Consider the following 21,864-nt stretch of genomic DNA (forward strand, 5'->3'; position numbering starts at 1 on the left):
TGACAATGAGTGTAATCCACGGAGCCCTTGAAAACAGGCAGCTAGGAAACAAGGGGAAGAGCACAGCTGAAGCTGGCTGAGCAGTGGCAGCACACATGGAGCCAACCAGGCAAGCACTGCTCGGGAAACATTTTGGCACAATGGGGATGCATGAATTCCCAGGACATCCTTCCTTTCACCCTGTAAATTTCCAAAACTCCCATCCTCTGCCTGGCAGCTCCTCCCCATCACCAAGCCCTCCTTCCCCACAGTTGCTGGCCCGAGGGAGTGCAGGGAAGGCACTGCTGGAGGTACCCGGCCATCCTCAGGCATCAGGCACAGCATTCCCACAAAATGGTTCAGGGCGGAAATCAGCCTGTCTCGGTTGTTCTAGATATGAGACAGCCATGCATAACCACACACCTTGTCTCAGCATCACACAGCCCTTGCCAGCCCCTGCCTTATCTCAGAAATTACTAGTCACAGTAATGTGTGAGTCTCCATTCATTTTGTTGAATGAAGAGAGGAACATATCTAATTTAGGAGGTTTTCAGAGGTGTCCGCCTTTCTCAGGTGCCCACCTTTCTCCGTTGATTAGACAAAAGAAGCCAGGCACTCCCTGTGGGAGGACAGATTAACCCTCCCAGGCAGAGGTAACAAAACTTGTGAAGGAAATTAAAAATAATGGTATGCATTCATCACATCGGAGCGGCTAGCCCCCCTCAAATCATGCAGCATCTGTTCAGGTGCAGAGAGTATGAGAAAAGGGGGTTTTTTGAGAAGGAGAAAGGAAGGGAGGAGGGGGAACACAGACAGGAAAAACAGAACAAGGAGGGGAGGATGAGAAAGAAGATCACTGAAAGCAACTTTCACTGCAGTTTAAGATTAATGATTGCTCCTCCACAAGCACTCCACAATCTGAGGTAAGTGGAAAAAGCTGCAGATGCTACTCAGTAGCCAGTGTAGCCCCTTGCAGACACAAAAAGCAGTACGGTGATGTTCCCACTCAGACATATAAAACCAATGTGATGTATGTAGCTTTTAACTGTTGGTATGGTATAAAAGTTTTATTGCTGCTTTGGCTTCAAGAAAGCTACAAACCTTGGTTTAGGAATTGCAACCCCTTGTAAAAATGGTTATGAAAGGCATCTTTCCTAATCACGTTAGCAAACCCTTCTCTCCATTTTCCCTCTCATTAAAAAGCTTAAATATTTTACAGCTATAGTGTGCGGGCTTATGTCCAGATTACCCTTCATTAAATGACTTTTACAGTAGCTGGATACAAGCCTTGTCTATTATTACACACCAGCTAATTATGTCTCCTTTGTTTTCATTTCATCATTTTAAACAAAGCTTTTGGGGACCCAGCCACTCTGTGAGAGGTGTTGCCAAGCTGAACGCATTTCCAGCAAATCCCAGCTGGGCTGCATTCATTTCAGCTGATGATCTTTGCAACATGAAGTAGGTCTTTGTAAAAAAAAAAAACAAAATAAAATAAAATAAAAAGGGGGGAAATGGGTGGGAGGGAGGGGAATAAAAATAATAACAACAATGTCCAACCTGCAGTGCTTACTGTAGTTAAATTCAAAGATGACTTCTCATTGGGAAAAAATCCAGCAGGGTGTCAGTGAAGACTGAAATATGATGTACAGTGATTCTAAACATCATAGATAAGCTGTGTGAGAGACTGGTACTATCAAGCGTTTTCTGATCTCTGACAGCATTGCTGTTTTCAGATTACCCCAGTAATGTTTCCACAGTGTATTATTATACTCATGGCAAGAAGAAGGGGAGGAGGCCTGAAAATTACTTCCCCCCTGGCAATGAATTGTCATTTAGGTCTCACATTGAGCCAGCTCTTTGCATTGCCTGAGAAGCCAAGGGAGCCAGCAAAAAGATACGATTTCCCCAGAGCTGGGGGGACAAGGGAAATGATCAGGCATCTGAAGTCTCCCCAGGGTGTAAAGAGCAATAGCAAAAGGCTTTGCTAAAGAAAGATATTTTTCAGTATCTGTTCAACTAAAATCTACATTTAAATCTTATTTTAGTTACAGACTCCTATCTAGGATACACGAAATAAACAAAATAATATCAGAAACAATAATGAGAATTGTTGTGTGTTTTTGTGCGAGCAAAGGGGGATATCAGTCTCTGTATGTAGTACGTAAGATGGATGGCCCTTGTGCCACAGAGCCAAAAGCCCATTTGTGACATGACAGAGAAGCCAAATGAGAAAGGAAGCTGTGCGTCACTTCATGGGGGTCTCAGTTCTCCTTTTCTCATTGACATTTTGTAATTCTTCTTTAACTTTTTTTTGACTGCTTTTCAACTCTTGTAAGCCTTCCTTGACCACATAGCTTTTTAGCCTCCCTTGAGCATGCCATCAATCTAGAGGTTTATTGAGTTCTTAAGGGCCTATGTTAACCTTTCTAAAAGTTTTTGGAAAACTATGTCACTGGTAAGGAATTCAGTAGAAAACTCACTAAAAATATGACCACGTCTCTACTGAATATCATAGGATAGTTCATCTTCTGTTAAAACCTGTGAAGTCTTTCTGTGGCATTCTCTGTCATCACACATTCTTACTATGCACTGAAGGGGAAACACTCCTTTGCCTCCTAACTGCTCTCCCACACAGGGGAGAAACGAGCTGGTGAAGGCAGCAGATATAACAGCCTTCCTTCAATCTTCACGTCTTGGAAAGAGGTTGTGCACGGGTGGATGTCTTCATGCTTTCCTGTTCCAGTTCCAGGTTGTTCTTTAGCTGAATAGGATCCAGACTAGCCATTCTTCCCAAAATATCAGCTCCAGCTGTCTAAATGGCCCATCACTGCATTTCATCCCTAATATTGCCAGAGCAAAATGACCAATACACTCAGAAGATCAATAGTCAGCAAGCATAATGTATGCACTCTGTTCCAGCAACCCTCCTTCTCCAACCACTTCACCAACTCTTTTTCTAACAGCTAACTTGATGGTTTGTTTCAAAAGGACCCGTGAGACAAGAAGGCATTTTTATCTCCCACTGACACAGGGCAGGATGCCACCTCCCATTCTATTAGCCCACAAAGCACCAACCCCATTTGCCTCATACAACAGCAATGAGTAACCACAACCTCCCTCCCCATGAAATGCAATAGGAAAATGAAAAACAATCTGGCAGAAATTGATCTCTGCAAGCTTCACAGACAGGTTATCTTTCCCAGTTGTGCATGTTTTTCAGAGGTATTTGTTCGTGGAAAACAATGATATGGAAAATGCACCCACTTCAGCACATGCAAGTGTTGCCCTGATTTTCCTCTAAAAAAAAAATCCCTCTAAAAATTTCCTCTAAATTTTCTCTAGGAAAAAAAAAAAAGTCAACCTGAAGGGAGAGGGCTAATCACACAGTGGGGCACTTAAAAGCCTGTGTCCTTCTCCTTGTCCCGTCACACCAGCTTTGGCAGCAATACAGCAGGGGTCGCAGCAGCTGTTGGAAAGCCTGCTTGGCTTTGCCTCTGCTCCTGGTATTTGCTACTATGCTTGCGGTATAAATACCATAAAGAAAAACCTGTCAAGCAGACCATTTCTCATTATTTGGAAATTAGCAACCTTTATACTGTTTCTAAAACAAATTGTTTCCATTATCAGAACATTGCAATGCTATATGCATCCACAAGAAATCACCACATGAATATATTTCTGGCTTGAATATAATACCTTTTTTTTCCATGAACAATTTAACTCCCTTTTTCCTGGGTTTCCATTCAGGAGAAATACAATAAAAACTCAGGTAAAAACACAGTGTTTGCAATAATTTTCTTGTGCCCCTTCAGTACCAGGAGAACAATTTGTTCTCTTTAATTTCAAAAGAGAGCAACAATTAATTAAACTAATGAGAATTAAAGGGGGAAAAAAGTACTTCAAAGGATTTCTGACCTATGAAAAAAATCTTATTTTGGTCCTGATGCAAAAATAAAGTATTTCCTTGCATAAATAATTTCACAGAAGCTGTATCCTTAAAATGCATTCCCAGGATTGTGGTTTTGGCAAATGGGGATTCAAACTGCAGTTATGTTGGTGAACTGATTTTGATATGTGCATCTGCTTGTAAAATCCTTTGCTAAGGGAGGATATTATCACCAAGCTGGGAGCTAAGACACAAGCCCAGGATGTTATCCAGTCGTAAACTGGCCAAACATTTGTGTGTTTGGCAAAAGTATACAGACATAGGCTTTTTGACTGTTGCTTTACTAACGAGAAAAAGAAAAGAAACAGGAAAAAGAAGTGCATTCACTGGTCCAAAAATCCCCCTTAGCAGAGAAAGACCTGCAGGGAAAAGAAAACACATAAAAATGCACTGAAGCAAAGTAATGCTCCTTGAAGCTGACTGTGCCCCTAAACTATGCTCCTGAGATTATATCCCGAGGCGGCAGGGGGCATGGTTAAGAGCAATTCTCTCCGGCTCCAAAAGAATGAAGGCAAGTGTCAGCACTGCCATAAAATCAATGCATGGATGACTGCTCCCAGGGTGACTCGAAGCAGCAGTGACATGAGTCTGGACATTGTGCTGGTGAGGAACCACCCTTAATGGCTTTCCATCTGATCCCTGGCTGCAGGGGTCAGCTGAGCCACTACACAAACACAGGGCTGAAATACCAGGTCACAGATCCGACGCGTCAGTGTGCAGCCAGCTCGCGACAGTGACACTTGTTGCACTGTACAGAGAAGGCTGCCAAACAGGCTGGTGGATTTTAGGATACCACGCAGATCTGGCAGGCTTCCTTGTACTCTCTTGATCCTCTGTTTCCGTACCTTCTACAGCACTCTTGTGTGTTTTCTCTGGCTTGGAGGTCTGAATCACAGCTTGATCATCAGTCAGATCCTGTTAACATGGGATAGATTAACATGTATCATCATAATGCAAAGGGCCTGGAAATTATTTTTTTCTGTGATACAGTCTTTTCCATATGTGCTAGCCTGATCTAGACGGCGCAAACCAGTCTTAACACTCCACTACTGGCATCTCTCTCCTTACCACCAAGGCTGTGCTTGCACACAGAATTTGTGCTAGAATAATTAAAAGTGTTTTTCAAAATGATTCAGCCTTTAGCTAGCTCAGCTTCTCTGTACAGGGATGTTTTCATCAGCTTATCTTCAGGTTCGACTGGCTAGCACAGGATTCAGTCACGCAAAGCATTCAAGATACTGCAGCTCACCAGTTGCTATCTGTCAGCTGAACCACGACTACATAATCTAAACCCCTTCCTGGCCTGTCCCTAGTGCCCAATAACATTTTTAAAAGCCTCACTCTCTCACTCCCCTGACCAGCTTTTCAAGATCCCCAACCACCCTGGGGCATGCCAAGCATAGCTGGGACTTCTCAAGCCTGCTCTCAGAGTCAACACAGCAGCTCCCACTTTCTGCCAGTATGCTTAGCACCTTCAGCTCATTTCCTCTTCACTGAGCTATGCAGCAGACCTGGAAGGTGAAACAAGGGAGACATATGCCCTGAAATCCCAAAATGGTGAAACAAGTTCCTTTCTGTGTTGTATTCTGCTGCTCGTCATGAAAGAAATGATGGTAACACAACAACCACTGGTGCAAATGCTCCTCTGCTCTCGGTGGCACAGCAAAGACAGCAACGACATAGCCCCTTACACTGGATGTGTAAGTGGGAGGGTAATGAGCTTGTTGGTCTTCTGCCTGTCATCTTTCTGTATTCTCCGCTCCCCAGCTTCTTGCATGTTCCCCTCGCCACTTAGGGTAACCACTGGTGGCAGCTCAACCCTGGGCAACAGCAGAAGCAACAGGAACCCAAGGAGTAGTGTCAGGGATGAGGGAGAGGCCATTACAGACAGACAGTTCTCACCATTTCTCTCTCATACACACATCACAGCCCTCAGCACCACCTTAAGTCACCTCCGATACCCAGCCTGCTGCCTGCACAGCAGCAGAGCCAGACCTGCAAGAAGTGCAGGTGAGGTAGCACATCCTGTCGACTGAAGCGGATCTCCCATGTCGGGCACAGAGGCCTGCAGCAGCACAGCCCCCAGCTGTGCAGAGTACCTGCCATAGTATTTTGTACAGCTAGTGTAAAGCTATCTTCTATTTAAAGCTTCACTCCATGACTGCAATGTAGACGTACGCTAGATCTTCCTGTACATACTCTGACACGCAAAGCAATAATGTGACACCAGGAAACTCATCCTGGTACACAATGGATTATACCGAAGAAGGATCTGTGCTTGGGATCTTAACATGATACGAGTTAAAATCAACAGAGACTTTTATTTTGTACTAAACAGCGGTAAGTAGGGCTTAGATCCTGCAAGCACAGAAGCATCCATATTATTTTTGTTTTTATAGTAGTCCCACGCAGTTGGAAGATCATAAGTCAGCAACAAGTTTTCCTCTAATTTCAGTAGGGGTAGAATTTTTAGCTATATTTTTTAAGTAGTGGTGCCTACATGCTAAGAGGATTCATCCCACTTAATGTCTAAAACCACGGTGTCTAGTCTGAGCTAATTGCTCCAGGCTAGCCGAGTCGGTGAGAAAAGTTAAGCACTTTAGGTTGGGTGAGTTGTCTCTCATGCAGTCGATGTCTAAGACATGCCCTTTGGCAGTCCCAGCTTCTTTCTGCTGACTATAACAGGAGCCAAAGGTGAGTAGCTCAAAAACAGATATCATTTCAACCATACACTTCTAGAGGCAGAAGAGATGAATCCTATTCCATGTATTTAAGCAATTGAACCTGAATTCTTTAAAAGCTGCCCCTGTAACGTCAAGAAATCTCTCTGCTTCGGCTCTTTCCAAATGGACAATCTAATAATAATTTAAGTAATTTATCTAGGGAATTAGGCCAAGGTGCTCAGCATTTTTCAAGTGGAAAAGGTTTGCAGAGCAGCGACATCGACTGTATGTCTCACCTCACTCCTACCCAAAAGGCTTCTCCCTCAGATCCTGTAGGCATCCTGTTGGCAAGCAGGACGGTACACTGCACATCCTTGTTTGTGACAGTTGGGTGCCTCAGGCACATCCAAGACTGTATTACAGGTTCAACACTCTGCTTAGTGCACAGCCACCCACTGGTCCTGCCTCTGATACAGCATCCAGACATTACGCAAGTGCTGAAGCAGAAATTCAGTGTGCAGTATGCCACAGCCTTTCCCTATGATGACAGTAAGAAATAAATGTCTTCCTTCAGGAATGCCAGAGACATTGCAATCAGCATTCATCTTACCAAATCTACATCTGACCATCTACAACTACTAAAACCACCAGTCATGTAAGAGTGTCTCTCCCTTTCACAGACAACACCACTACAGTGGAAAAGCTGTACTTCAACTAGATCTAGCACCTGCTCTTAGCCAATTGCTCCCTGGGCTTCCTCCTTCTACAGTCAATAGAGACATTTCTTGGTGCTCATCACAGGCTACGTTTCTCTTACATACCTCTATCAGAACAGAATGCCCTGCACTTGGAGAAGACTATTGCTCTTCGTTGACTAAAATGGAAGACAAGATGGCTACCTTCTGCTAGCTGCCTTTTTTGTTGTTGTTTTTGAACAGCTAAGATGAGATGAGATGAATCCCACCTGAAAACTGCAAAGCAATTCAGCATGATTTACTACAAGGCCAGAAGTAAATGCAATATTTATTATTTGTCTCCACATTAAAAAGACAAACTAATGTCCTCTCTTAGTTATAGAAAGTGGAGACTTTTAATAGAAACATAACACTACATAAATACTTAAGACCTACTAATTTTCCACCTGTTTTAATTATTCACTTATCATAAGATGAAACACTCAAAAATTCTCAGTCTGATCCCTAGCAAATGCCTGTCTTTGTTTTCATGGGCTTTCAGGAACAAAAAATATTTCAAGATCACATTTGTGAAGTCAAGGCATTTCCAAGCAAATAATTACTAAAAAAAAAAAAAAAAGAGAGAGAGAGAGAGAGAATTGGTTACTGCTGAGATGCTGGGTTTATTTTTTAAGAGGCAATCTGCTGTACTTAAGATAAACAATGAGTTCACTGTTTTGGAGGGTAAATTTTGATGCAAGCCCCTTTTCAAGTCACAGTTTAAAGATCTGCAAGGGAAGGAAGGCAGGACAGGGCAAGACATAACTCAGCATACTTGAATATACGTTGTCTTCCTGTCACCTACCCCCTTACTACTCAGAGAGTCTGTAGATCCAGGCCAGTTTGAATTGCTAGCAACCTGGCTGCAGAAGTTAGTCCCATGCAGTATAAACAGGGTGAACTGATCCACACTGAGCTCAGTACTGCTGCAACTAAACAGCTCACACAACTCAAATTAGCTGTTTCAAAGGCAAGGTAGGTCAAGTTAGCTGTTTTAAGGTTAACTTGGGTATATCAGTTACTTAATAAATGCCACCATGCAATAACATTGTTGGTGTTGCATCAGAACTGTTGTTTCTCACAGTTACCTTTTCAGGTGTAGCTCACTAGTCCCTGATTAAATAATTAAATTAATTCTTTAAATTTGTTGAATTACCTCTAGTTTTAGTAAGTTTGAGGACTTCCAAAGGACATCAAGCTCTTGCTTTTATTCTATTTTTATTAGATTAGATGTAATTTTTGTATTCAAATGAAGAGTAACAGATGTAGCTCTGTGTGGTAATGCTGAATCAGAAAGTAATCTTATAGTAAACACTTGGACTTTTTACCAATGTTGACTGTTCAAATCAAATTACAATATGTGCATTTCTAAATTTCATTCTCTCAGTTATTTTCACTTTGACCTGAATACAAATATTGATTGTGGATACTCTGATTACTTAACTTTTGGTATTTTGGCTGTTTTTAAAATCTCTTAATGCCATTAGAAAAAATCACCTTTTAATGTAATGAGTAATTTTTTCCCTTACTAGTTTTACATCAGATTTTCAGATAGTGGTTATAATTAGGTGTTTGTACCTCAACAATAGATTTTATTCATTCTTGCATCCAGTGCCTTTCAACGATATTTAATTCCAAACCAAATTCTCTCCCCAGCAGCCTGCTACCAATACTAGAGTGTGGCAAGTTTTTGTCTGAAAAATAGACATAAACAAAAACATTTGAACCTTGCTGGATATTCTTTTTGAGGTAGCAGATATTTAAAAGGCAGCTAGAACAAACAACACAATCTGCAGAAAGAAGTGCATTATCCTACTTTGCTTTCTGAAAGTAATAGGTTTGTAAACAGTACCATGAATGTACTCTGAAAGTGACTTTGATCAAATTCCATCCATTCCAGCTACAAACAAAAAAGTTAATTGAAGCAGAAAGAGTTGCATACTTGCGGACTGAGGAGCAACTGCAGTTTAGATCCCGAGCCTTCACAAATCTCTTAATTACTAGTTAAGAGATTCCTCTGTTTATGGTTCTGACCCAAAGCTTGTAATAGGCAGTTGAAAGACAACTTCTACTTTCACAGAATTCAAAAGCAAGCCTAAATATGTAGGTTACCATTTGCAAAGGATGTAAGCACATACTCGACTTGAAGGAAGGAAGTAGCCCCACTATATTCAGTAACATTTCTGGAAAAATTTGAGTGGCTTGTGCTTACATGCCTGACTGCATAAGGTCATCATTCCCAATAATGAGCCTGATTATGCTCCTGAACTGAAGTTGGTGGGAATAAGAGCACGGAAGCGTGTCTCTGGAGGGTCACACTGATACAAGAATTAAATCAATACCGTGCAGCTCCACTCAAACAAAATCGCTGGAGTTAACACCAGCAGAGAGTGGAAGCATGCAGTGGTAAATCAGCCCCAGAGTCTGCTACGTGGTTTTGACACATCCTTCAGTTTTATCAGAAATCCAAACACAAAATTTAGCACTCCGAAACATCAGTGGATTTTAGACACTCCCTGAAGGGCCTTGAGTACTGAAATCAATGAATAGACTGCAATGAACTGACCTATAATTGTAGTTTTTCAGCTGTGACAAATAAAATATTGATAATGGTCTTCATTCTGCTTAACTCTTTCCCACTCTTTCAAAACATCATGTGTAATAGAGCATAGAAGAATGGAAAATACTTATAAAAATGTGAGATGGGTTGGCAGGGTTTCACAGAAAGCAACAATGATTTTTATTTCCCCAAGAGACATGCCACATGCCATGAAATGCAGCATTCTATACCGCAAGAGGCTGCAGCAATGACTGGTCCAGCACAGGGAGCTGATGAGCTGTATCGATGTAGGACTATGACATATATAAATAGGTTATTCATTTGGGGATTCATTGTTACAGTGAGTTTATGAGCCTTATCTAGCCTTATCTAGTTCTCCTACCTGAATGCCCCCCAGCACCATCGTGGCTTTAAAGAAGGAGGTTCATGGAGCAATGCTGATATTTTCAAAGGGATCTTGGAGCCTACCAGAAACTGAGTGACACTGGTTGATCCCAAAGCCTTACCTAACCCCTAAATTATCTATTCTCAAGTATTCAGTCTTATCATAAGCAACTGCATGCATATGTTGTAGCACGTTCTTCAGGCAAAGACTTCACCACTGCACAGTCTACTCAAAAAAATTTTGTTGATCCCAAAGCCCCCCTGCTGCTAAACACAATATTACAGCACCTTTGTGGATGTCCTCCTTACGGGCTAGTCCAAGGCCATTCAGGAGGTTAGAAGTTGAAGCCAGGTTTCCTTAGCACCACCATTTTTATTAGGCTTAGGAGGTATTTGTGGGATGGAGGGAAACTGATGTTTCTTACTACAAAGACAGCCACAATTCCATGAAAATCTATAACATGATAGATTAGGAAGCACACTCAGGATTGCTTAGTCCACTTAAAAGGTGAGCATAGAAACACCTAACCACATCTAGACACTGGGGCAAAACACAGAGACAGGTCCATAACCATAGTTTCAGAGGAATCAAATAACAGGACTAGGGCAATGCTGCAGTGCAGGTTCCTAAGAGAAACAGGGTGGCATTTGCAAGTTAGATAGACACATCTTCAAAAGACCACAATGCTGTCTTTCATTGTGAATTACTTACAAAATTATAATTCTCCTTCAGTAATCCACATCTCTTGTTCCTTTAAATGACCTATGATGAGAAAGCAATCAGGAAATAAGGATAAAGTAAATAAAAATGTTATAAAAGTTATTCTGATCAATTTTAAATGCATTCTGTTTGCCTCCCCTTAACACAGCGTAATGAAGTTTCATTGCTGTCTCTCCACAATATAAAAGGAATCACCAGACATGAAGAAGCATATGTAAAGTGGACAATTAGTGAAGAGCTGGCATGTTCTGAGCCACTATTCATTTATCTGCATGCATCTTTTCATTTTTTTCTTTTTTTTTTTTGGAATTGGCTTTCAAAACGTTTCCATGGAAAACAGAGAGGAAGGCAGCTATCAAGAGCAACAACAGAGCCTACCCAGCAATGTGCTTTTCGGACCCTCCTTTTCCTTTTCCCCCTTTTCTTTCCTCTTTTTTTTTAAACTCGCCTGGGCTTAAGTTGAACAGTTTGCACCAGCATATGGCAAAGGTTGAGGTCAGACAGATAAAACGTTTCATTGCACCGAAGAATGGTTAACAACACGTGAATGTAAATTCTAACACATCGTAAAACTGTTGCAGAGCAGGCTGAAAGGGGGCTTTAGTTATGGCAGGAAATCTGCTTTCCAGCTCCACCCCATCCCTTCCAGTTCACTTCAGGTATTGTGGAGCGCAAAGGGACTTTTCAGCCCTCCCCTGGCAATCTGTGCCCTGCTCCTCTGGCAGATTTCTAATGACTTTCCAATGGAGATTTAGGGGGTTTTGTGTCCCAGCGCTGTGAAGGATTTCAGCCAGCCGAGGCAGCCCGCCGCTTTTGTCCCCTCCTCGCCTCACTGCTCCCCCAGGCTCCACCTCTAGGTCACCAGATCAACCTAGCGGAAAGGGGAACACACACAAAAAAAATATATATAAAAATAAAAAATGCCGAGCTCCGCCAGGCCAGCGTGCACGGCAATTTGTAGCTGTGCTGGTGGCAAGGGCAGCAGGCTGCCTGGGCCGGGCCAGGGCCTGCCCAAGCTGGGGGCCGGGCACCTGCTGGCCCCCTGGTGCTGTCCCCTGTGTCCCCGCTGTCCCCTGTGTCCCTGCTGTCCCCTGTGTCCCTGTGACAGCCGTCATCTCCAGCAGGAAGCCTCAGGCCTCCAAGGCATCTCCCCTGGCCTCTGTGATCAGCCCGGGCCTTGCTGCGGTGTTCGGGGCACGACCCGGCTCCCCTCAGGCGCCTCCGTGTCCACCCTTAAGGCCCTTCTGGTGCCGCCCTCCCTCAACCATTCACTTCCTGGCGCCCCCAAAAACACGTTCTTGTCTTAGATACAGGAGGGGTGACCCCGCTCCCCTCCGCAGTTTTCCTCATTGCAGCAAAAACAAGGCAAAGGAGCGGCAGAATGCGCCTTCCAAGTCTTGATGTTACTGCTTTTTTCTTGCTTGCATTTATGTACTTTCTTCCCCCCCCCTTTTCCCATTCCCACATTTTGTCACCATTATTATAATAAATACAAAGGTTCTGCGCATAAGAAGAGACTACAAAAACATAAATGAATAAATAAATACTTAAATATCGAGTGACATGTTTGTGTCAGGCATTAGTGCAGGCTCTAGGTTGATGTTTTCGTTTATCATTTGCTCTAAGTTTCTGCAGCTGAAGAAGATAAACCCCAGCTATTCAAGAAAGAAATGTATAAATCATAACAAAGTACCCAGTTAAAAGGGAGCTTTTTCTTTTGCTTCTCTAGAGGCAAACTGCAGTAGCGTGGTGCTCAATTGTACACCATCACCGGAGTGAAACTATTAAGGTGGTGGTAGATCATATATATTGGAGCTGTATTTTGGCCTCAGTAACCTGCCTGCAGGGAGGTTTTTTGTTTGTTTGTGACACTGATACAAACAAATACTAATGCTCGCACATAGATACTGATCACCTTAACCCCCCAGGCCTCTTAGAAACTGTGCCTCGCATCCGACTTCCCTCTTCAGTATTGCTCTGAGGAGAGAGTGATTAATGTTCTTTTTAAATCTGGGAAGAAGTTAAAAGTGTGAGGGACATTGAGTTCAATTATGAAATATGAAAAGCTGAGAGGGTCAAGTCTACTCAAGCCCCACGACAGAAGAAACACTCCCAGGAGACTTTGATTCTTGGTCGGATGACTGATTGTTATGTCCTCAGAAAGAATTAAATTTTATTACCAGCTTTTTGGCAGCATTTAGAGTTTAACGTGGCTAGAATTAAAGAGTGCCTCGTCTGATTTTTCTTTCTTCCCTTTTTGTTCAAAAGCTGCTCCATTTTTTCACTGACCTGGAGGTGCCTGTTCAAGAAATGCAGGTGGCAAGTTATCTCTGGAGGGGTTGTACTGCCAGGCTGTTATTCACAGCTCATATTTGCATAATCTCTAGTCTCTTCTTAAATCTTCTCTTTTCTTCTCCTTCCCTTCTTTCTCCCCCAAGAAACCCTTACTACAATCTGGCTAGGGTTGTTTTTTTTCTTCCACGTGCCTCAGTAACACTGATTGTTTTTATCGAGGAGTTGCAAGTCGGTGATCAGTCACACCTTCCTTCCCTACAGAGAGGCTACGAACACAGCAGAATGTGTTTACTTTTAACATCTGCCAAGACTTTTAACATCACTGTGCAGTGAAAGCCCCAAAGACAAATCCAGAAATGAGCATATTAATAATTGTTGGCAACTGGGATCCTGCGGCGAGCCAGCGCTTTACCTTTTGGTGCTGTTTGCCCTTCCTTAAAGTTCTTTCTTGCCCTATATTATGAAAAGACTTCTCCTGGCTAAGAAGAAACTAACTGGTGTCATAGAGAAGCCTGGTAGTAAATCTTAAAAAGCTCAGTTTACTGTACTGGGAACATTAGAGGAAAATCAGTAGAAGGATCAGGCTTGTACAGAGGGAATTCACATGCCCAATGCACATGGAAGGCTTTACTTGGGAATGAAAGTTACACTTTTAGATGATTTCTTTTTAGTTTAAATATGCATAATTGTGTTTGCTTTTCAAGATTCAGAAGTCTGTTCTGAAGTGTGTGACTGCCTTAGCTAACTAAGACAAGTACAACAGAAAATCAGAAGAAGAAAAAAGAGAGAGAAGACAAGAAGAGAGGACAGAATTCTGTCAAGGGGATGACCACCAGTGATATAAGACACACCTCTCTCCCCTGTCTGAGGTCAAGTTCGGTTTCCTGAGCTAGTCATTCTACAGGTCCTGTGTCATATCTGCCTGACCTCTGCAGATTTCTTACTGGCCCTAAGACCTCTCTGACGGCATAAGACTCTCTTCCTTTGCCAGCTGAATCAAAACCCTTTGGTCTATGAAATTAATTAACTTGGATTGGGATGAGATTCCCATGCTAACACCTAAATTGAGGTGTCTAACAGGGGTGTTTACTCATTACCATTAGTGGAGACCAACCAAATGCTGATATCTACTTCTGACTGAGCTGAATTATTCTCTGTTCTGTATGGGATATAATGGGAGCTGAAAACATTTAACTCTCTTCTAAAATTAGATGTCTGCAGCCTAGACCTGGGACTCCAGGTAGAGAAACTGGAATCAACATCTGAATTCACTGACTTTGGTCCTTTATTACTATGGGCACCACATCATGCTTTCTTCTTCGGTAACCTATCATGCTTCGTCCTTGAAGCAGTGAGTCCTTCCCTACTCTAATGGAAGACCATTGCAGAACCTCACTTCTGTTACCACTGGGGACATTCCCATTACTGTAAGGTTTAATATATCCACAGAGAGCCTATACCCACATGGTCCTTACGTCAACATCAGCCTCTGCATAAAAAGTTTGTTTTCCTTGCTGGTGTTTAACCCCCTGCTGCACAGAGAGCATTCATATTCACTCTCAGCCTCCAGTTTTTGGAGGTAAACATGCCAAGATCTTCTATATTTTCTGTCATATGATAATCTTCCTTTTCCCCAATCATCCATTCAAGAGTCTGTCTGTTCCCAGACAGAAGTTACATGTGGTATCCCACAAGAGGCTACAATGTTGTCAGTGCTTTGCTATATCAGTAAGATCATTTAAAGTACAGAAAAAAAAAAAAAAAAGCGCTTTATAAAGCAAGCATAAACTATGAGGATAGTTTAATTCAGGGAGGAAATGAATAAGAAATGACACAGGAAAAATACACAACAGCAAAGAATATATAGAAATATAAATTGTACGTTAATCATTCTCTGTCACAAAACCAGGCAATGCACATCAGAAAACAACTACCAAAGATATCTTTGAGGACAGCAGTTTAATGATTCTTAGATCCAAGACTGTCTGAAAAATAACAACTTCTCCAATTGCAATAGGTAGAATTCAGGAAGAGGGAGAAAAACAGTCTTTGTTCAGGACACAGGCTTCGAATTTGTTGATAAGGATAGAAATAGGAAGGAGTTTCTCCTATGAGCATGCGTTGTTTTACTCAGTACAGGAGCACCCCCAGAGCTAGCTAGCACCAAAGACTCTGGTACTAGCCACTGACAAAAAGGGTGTGTGGGTATAGCTTGACTGCTGACTTGCATTGGACGTCTCTGCCTGTAGTTCTGCTCATCTTGGACAAACTGTGTGCTGCTACTGTGAGCCACCCACCATGGCCCCTGGAATGACAGCTTTCACTCATTTCATCAGTGTCTTGGTCAGAATTTGAACCTCTCTCAGATGCTCCAGAGCTAGGTTATTGATTATTGTATCACATAGTCTTTAGAGTCTGAACTTTAGGTTCAGCCTTGTCTGTTCTGAACCAACAAACATCAGCCCATAGCGGGCTTGAACTGCCTCAGTTGTATACCATGCCAAAAAGGAAAATGGGATGGAAAGCAAAGATAGTGAACTCATGCTGAGGAAGGCAGCTACTCTGCTGCCCACATCATCATGAGATGTGCATAACTCTGTCCCCGTGCCTATGGTGGAAATCTTTGATGGTCTGAAGGAGGAAAAATGCAGCAAGAAGGTGACTTCAAACTGCAAGTATTGAATGCAAAGCTGCTGTTCAAAAAAGCTACAAACTTACATGAAAATAAATAAATAAATACATAAATAATGCAAACTAAGGAGATGGTCCCTAGTTAAGGTTTCTTTTACGGTTTTTATAGCAACCAGTTAGAATTTACTTAAAAATGAAAAAAAAAATCCATCCACAAACTACCAGAGTCATAGTTTAGCATGTCAATTTTTGTTGGACAAATATGACACCCATTGACTTTACTTTTGTGAGGAACACATTAAAATGTGTTCAGTAGTAAGGGAGTGCAGAGCAACAGCATCATCACTGTACTAAGTGATGACACCCCCATTTTCACAAACCTGACAACTATTCAAATAGATCTAAGATTTACTAGCATATGTCAGGTCATAATTTTCCCTGGAAGACACTCTTAGTGGACCAGATGAGGCAAAACCATCAGAGAACATTGCCATTTTCTTAGCTGCTTCCTGCTGAATTCCTGACATTACAAATTCCAGTCTCTGTTACCAAACACACTCAAGTTTATGAGCATATCAAATTCCATTTCAGTATAAATCAGTGCTACCATCTCCACCCAAATATATATATATTTACCTCTGCTTAATAAGAATTTGGCTTAGACAAAGCAGAATATATTTGGCATCATAGTTGCTTTCCATGGCAGCATGAAAAAGATGCCAGGCTGCCAGAACCTCATACTCTCCTACATCATGTTTTCTGTTTCCCTTGTTTCCTTCTAAGAAATGACAGGAATGAAACTGAATTTAATCTCAGTGTTTCCACATAACACTCCTATAAGTAAACCTAGTGTTATTTACGATATTTTCAAGGAAGGATTATTGGGCTTCTTTTTTCAAGGAGAAAAGAGAAAAAAGCCTTTTTTTTTTTTAAGTTGCTGTACAAACAGAAAGAGACTAGTATGTTAAAATGCAGATTGGTTTGATTTTGAGATTCAAAAAATGCTGTTCCACTATCTGGAAATGCAAAGAGTAAGTGCCATGCATTCCAGCCCTGTTGTTGGTAAGAACTTGTACTGGCCCATGGACAACAAGGAACAATGATACACATTTACAACAGAGGATGAGCCCTGATTACTAGTCATAGCATGCCTGTGAGAATTCAGTTCCTCTGAGTACGTTTTGATTTTTAATGAAAAACACCAGATCCAGGATAGCTCTACCATATGGAATACAGCGTAGCACTTGGAAATCACATTTACTATGACATATTGACAATGAAATCAAGTGCAGTGGTATTGTAGGAAGAAATAGATCAAAACCCCAAGCTTCTCACCAAAACATGATAAAAGCAATTCTATTTATGAGGGTCCTCCAGTCAGTGCGATGTTATTCTGAAAATAAATAAATAATAATAAATAAAATAAAATAAAATAAAATAAAATAAAATAAAATAAAATAAAATAAAATAAAATAAAATAAAATAAAATAAAATAAAATAAAATAAAATAAAATAAAATAAATAAAATATAGTCTATATGAAGTTACACGGCTATCAAAGTAAAGCTTTAGTTCTCCTAGATTTGATTATCCTTGTGTAAATTGTACACCTACCGGGCTTCTGTTCTGTTCATATGTACAACAAGATCTTCTGGGTTAATTTCAACACTCAGCATGCATTTCCCAACTACCCTCACCTCCCTCTGTGGAAATGAAACCGTCCTTGAAACGTGTTCATATTCATGGATGACAGCATATTGATTTTGCATAACTTTAAATGGCTGAGTCTTCTAATGCAACCCATTTACAGAAATTATGTGAAAATTTGCAGTGTGTTTGGCATGAGTGCTCTCTTTTCTTTTTTTTGGTCCAGCCTCTGAGAATTATGTGATGAGAACATCTCCATTGTCTTCTGCCCCCCCCCAGAACATTTCCACTCTGAAAGTTCACGGACAGGCAGCAGTGAGTAGCAAATTTTACTGTCATGAGCTTGAATGTTCACCTGAATTCCTATAATTCACCCAGTATTTCCACCCAGTAAGGGATGCAAGATTGGACTGCACATATTAACATATATCCTTTAAAGATGAGAAATAGCCTTTCAAAACAAATTTATTAAAATAGCGTAAAGAAATAAGCTGGCATACATCTTTTCTTGGCAGAAAGAGAGCAGTTTTGATTTATGGGCGGAGACGATCCAGTTACATGTATAGTTTAGGTTTATTCAGCTGGCCTATCTCTCATCACTGTATGATCTCATTGGTATCACTAACTCATAAGTGTTTTCATTTACTTGAGAGGAAGGAATAATTAAAGGGAAAGGAATAATTAAAGCCATTGTCTGGGAATCAGAAGATATGAAACCAGTTCCTGTCTGTGACATTACATTCTTTGGTAACCTTTGGAAAAACAGTTAGTCTCTTCTATGTCCAATTCCTCATCTCTAAAGTGGGAATAATGGCCTCCATCCCAGCCTTTGTCTCCTTCTCTATAAAGACAGCAGCTTGGGGAAGGAAGTGTCCATTTGCATGTTGCCTGATCAGCAGGGTGTCTTATAATCACAGTAACAGAATTAATCAAATAGCAGTATATCCTGTCTTTAGTCAGTCTGTGAAGGGACTGTGGGTTTAAAGAGGGTACGCTAGGATCAGTATGGTGTGCTCACATGTATCAATTAATCATCCTAAAATGGAAAAACTAAACCCCGACTTACCATGAGTGACTCTGTAAAAGTACCTGAACAGCTTTTTCTTCTCTCTTTCCCTGCTAACCACCACATGTAACAAGTGGTTAGTGCCTCCTCCGTGACCAAAGAGGAGAAATGGGACCTTACAGGTTTCTGTGGCTCTTTTCACCCTTCCTTCAGAGCCATTCTCCTGCTGCTGAGCAGTCACTGCTGCACACACAGTGCTCTGAGATCAGCTGACGCACTCACATCAACAAGTGGCACTCCAAATGAATACGCTGTACAGGCCTGAGTGATACATATCTTATTTATGTTTATTGTCATTTACACATCTGCTAAGTGCTCAGCAGAAGTGGCAGAGCTTGCTTCCCTCGGCTGTTGTCCAGGAAATCAATGAAGCTCTCATGTGAATACAAGCTTATCTGCGTAGGTAATGACTACACAGCCATATCTCTTGTGAGACTGACTGTCCAGAAAAATAAAACCCGGAACAAAAAGGAGTAGAATTTTTCCTAGCAAACCTAATCGAATTCACTTTGCACTCCGTAGTAATTCAGCGTTTGTCATTAAAAGGGTGCAAAAACATTCATTCTTTCCCTTTGTTAGATTTGGTTGTACTGTCTGACAAACAGAAATCAATAATCCCGTTTATTGTAAGCAAGGAAAATATGTCTATTTGGAGTATGACAGAACTGTGACTTTCTGAGACTTATCCAAACTTCCTTTATTGACATGATCTTGAAAGTTGGCTAGAAATTCTGCTGGAGTTTTAATAAAAACATTGTTCATTATCTGTGTTACAATTGTTCCTTGAGATCCTGCCAGTCATCAGGGATATGTTATTCTGAGCATTGCAATAACCTAGCGAAGGCACAGCCTGTATCTTGAACATTTAAATCAAAGAAAGACAAAGACATGCCAAACCACCAGAAAGAATAAGCGAACAGGACTCTTTAGGCAGTCTCATTCTGAAGTTTCATAACACTGATAAAAAAAGCAATATAGTATCACCAAGTACTGTAATGCAATAAAACCATGACACATTGCTAGAATTGTCAAGATGAGGAGAGTTTGAGGGGCAAGCACTACAAGCTGAACAATCCTTTCTACCTCAGGTAGAAATCCTGGTCCCACTGGCCAAGGGGAGGAAAGACCTGTCCCAAGGTCATGTTACATAGTGAGAGAGTTTGCAACACAAACTAGCATCAGGGGAGCTTTCCTCCTCTCCCACACCTCTCCCTGGGTTTATAAAGCCCTCTTCCTGTCCTACCGCATGCACATGCACAGGAGCCCACAGCTCTGCACTAATTTCACATATGCAGCAGCTCTGGCTGCACCTCTTCGCTCTGATAAGTTTTGCGGAGAAGAAGGAGACAACATCCATCTCCTCTCCCAAAAGCTGAATTTGTGAGACTGCAGGCAAGCATCCCTTCAGCTGTAAGACACCAGGGGATAAAAGGGGTGGAGGCACCATCAGAGCACGGACTATGGAGCAGAGAGGCAGGCTCAGGTCAGGATTGCACACAGCAAAGTAGCAGTGCTGAGTGCTGTCAGAGCTGGCTGGTACCACACAGAACAGCAGTATTACCTTGGTACCGCCAAGCCAGCCCTGGGAAGGTGAGTCCTGTTAACACTGCAAGAGCAGTCAGCGGTTATACCTGGTAGCACAGATGAGGGAAGTGCACCGTCAGCAAGTTTCAAGGTTTCAGGAGCAGGTTAGCTCAAGATTTACGGCATTTCTAGCTTTCAGATGGCATGGGAGTACCTTGAGAACAGCTTTTTTTGCTGTATTCAGCAATCTGTTTCCCATTCTGGCCACAGTCCAGAAATACACACACACACAAAAAAAAAAAAATGTAAAGGAAAGTAAAGGCAGTAGCTAAATATTTCAGAGCCTTCACAAAGATTTAGTTTGAGCAACACTTTAGCAAAGGGCAAAAGGCCAGTGGAGAAGTGGGGTGTTTTATTTCTTTCAAAAGCAATTTGCCCTTTCCCTATCATTTAAGTTAACCAAATTAAGCAAGTACTTTCTCATGCAAGGGTACTTAGGCAGTTTGTGGGTCTTCTTTATTAAGTAATCTGTGAGGTCTGTTCACAGCTCTTCCAGCAGCCATGGTCTGTTTCACAAGTGGATTCTCTGGTGCCTACTACTTGACTGTGTTTTCACTGCAGGTTTTCCTTTGGTGACAGCAGTAATCCAGTTGCCTTTCCTCTACTTACCTGCCTGTTTTCACAGAACTCGTAGGACTACCATGTTTAGAGCCCCTGCTGCTGTGTCAGATTTGCTCAAAATGGACTAGTAGTTTTTGTAGTTGTTGAAGGCTGTATAGTAAAGACAGATAGTAGGATCACAGGAGTCTAATTTCCCGAGGGAACCTGGCTAAATAAATGCTAACAGTCATGTGAATCGTAACCTCTTTCTGGTCCTCATGAACATCTGTTTGTGAGTCATCACACCACCTTATTTGAGGAGGTTACATACACACTCCCTCTGCAAATAAGGAGAAGGAAGCAGCAAAGGCAGTTACGTTCCCAAGAACACAGAGCATCCATGGCAGGCAAGCACTCAGATTTCTCATATGACTTTGGGGGTGAAACACTGGCCCCAATGCTTTAACACATAGCTACATACAGATCCTGTACAGACACAGCTTCTCTAACTGTCTAAACCCATGTTCCAAGATGTCCATACAAGAATCAGACCAGACCCAATACGTAAACAAAACCCTTTGGCTCTGCAAGGTGCAGTGATCCAGGAGCTCAACAAAATGCATCTGGGCAGTGTCTAGATGGGGAGTCTGATGTGTTTGTGATGAGCGTATCGGTGGTCAAATTACTGCCAGGAAATCTTTGTGAGCTGACATACAGAGCTTATTTATTAATATAGGCTGAATGACTAATTCATGGCCAGTTATTTTTAGCCTTTTACACAGCATCTATTTCATTATTTAAGATGTTTAATTATGTACCTATCTAATTAATATCTGAAGAAAATAGATTTCTTTGCTGCACTGTCTTTAGCGAAAAGCAATAAATACTCATATTAACTCCAACCTCTCCTAATGCTGACAGTCTTTAAGTTGAAAATATATAACACCCTTCATGCTATGTCAAATGAAGGATGGCTGATTCCACCTACAGGAGTGTTGGAACTACAAAAAGCAAAGGCCAAATAAAGCAATGCAGCTGACCAGCAAAAGCACCAAAAGAAATGGAAGTTATTCCTGTTTAGTTTGGTAATTGTTCAGTTCAAGCCAGAAGAC

The 21,864-nt window shown here is 41.6% G+C and overlaps 1 long non-coding RNA gene across 2 annotated transcripts; it reads right to left on the reverse strand.

Moving 5' to 3' along the window:
- Positions 1–1,510: 1,510 nt before the first annotated feature.
- Positions 1,511–8,426, reverse strand: LOC310898432. 2 transcript variants are annotated; one of them, XR_014583292.1, is made up of 3 exons: positions 8,131–8,426; positions 7,413–7,562; positions 1,511–4,843 (listed from the first exon to the last, which is right to left on the reverse strand). It is a non-coding gene; the product is annotated as an uncharacterized lncRNA (long non-coding RNA). The 2 variants fall into 2 exon arrangements; XR_014583293.1 differs by lacking the exon at positions 8,131–8,426 and adding an exon at positions 7,722–8,114.
- Positions 8,427–21,864: the final 13,438 nt, after the last annotated feature.

This window comes from Anser anser (genome assembly GCF_964211835.1).
Source record: "Anser anser genome assembly, chromosome: 1".
In the NCBI taxonomy this organism is placed as follows: Eukaryota; Metazoa; Chordata; class Aves; order Anseriformes; family Anatidae; genus Anser; species Anser anser.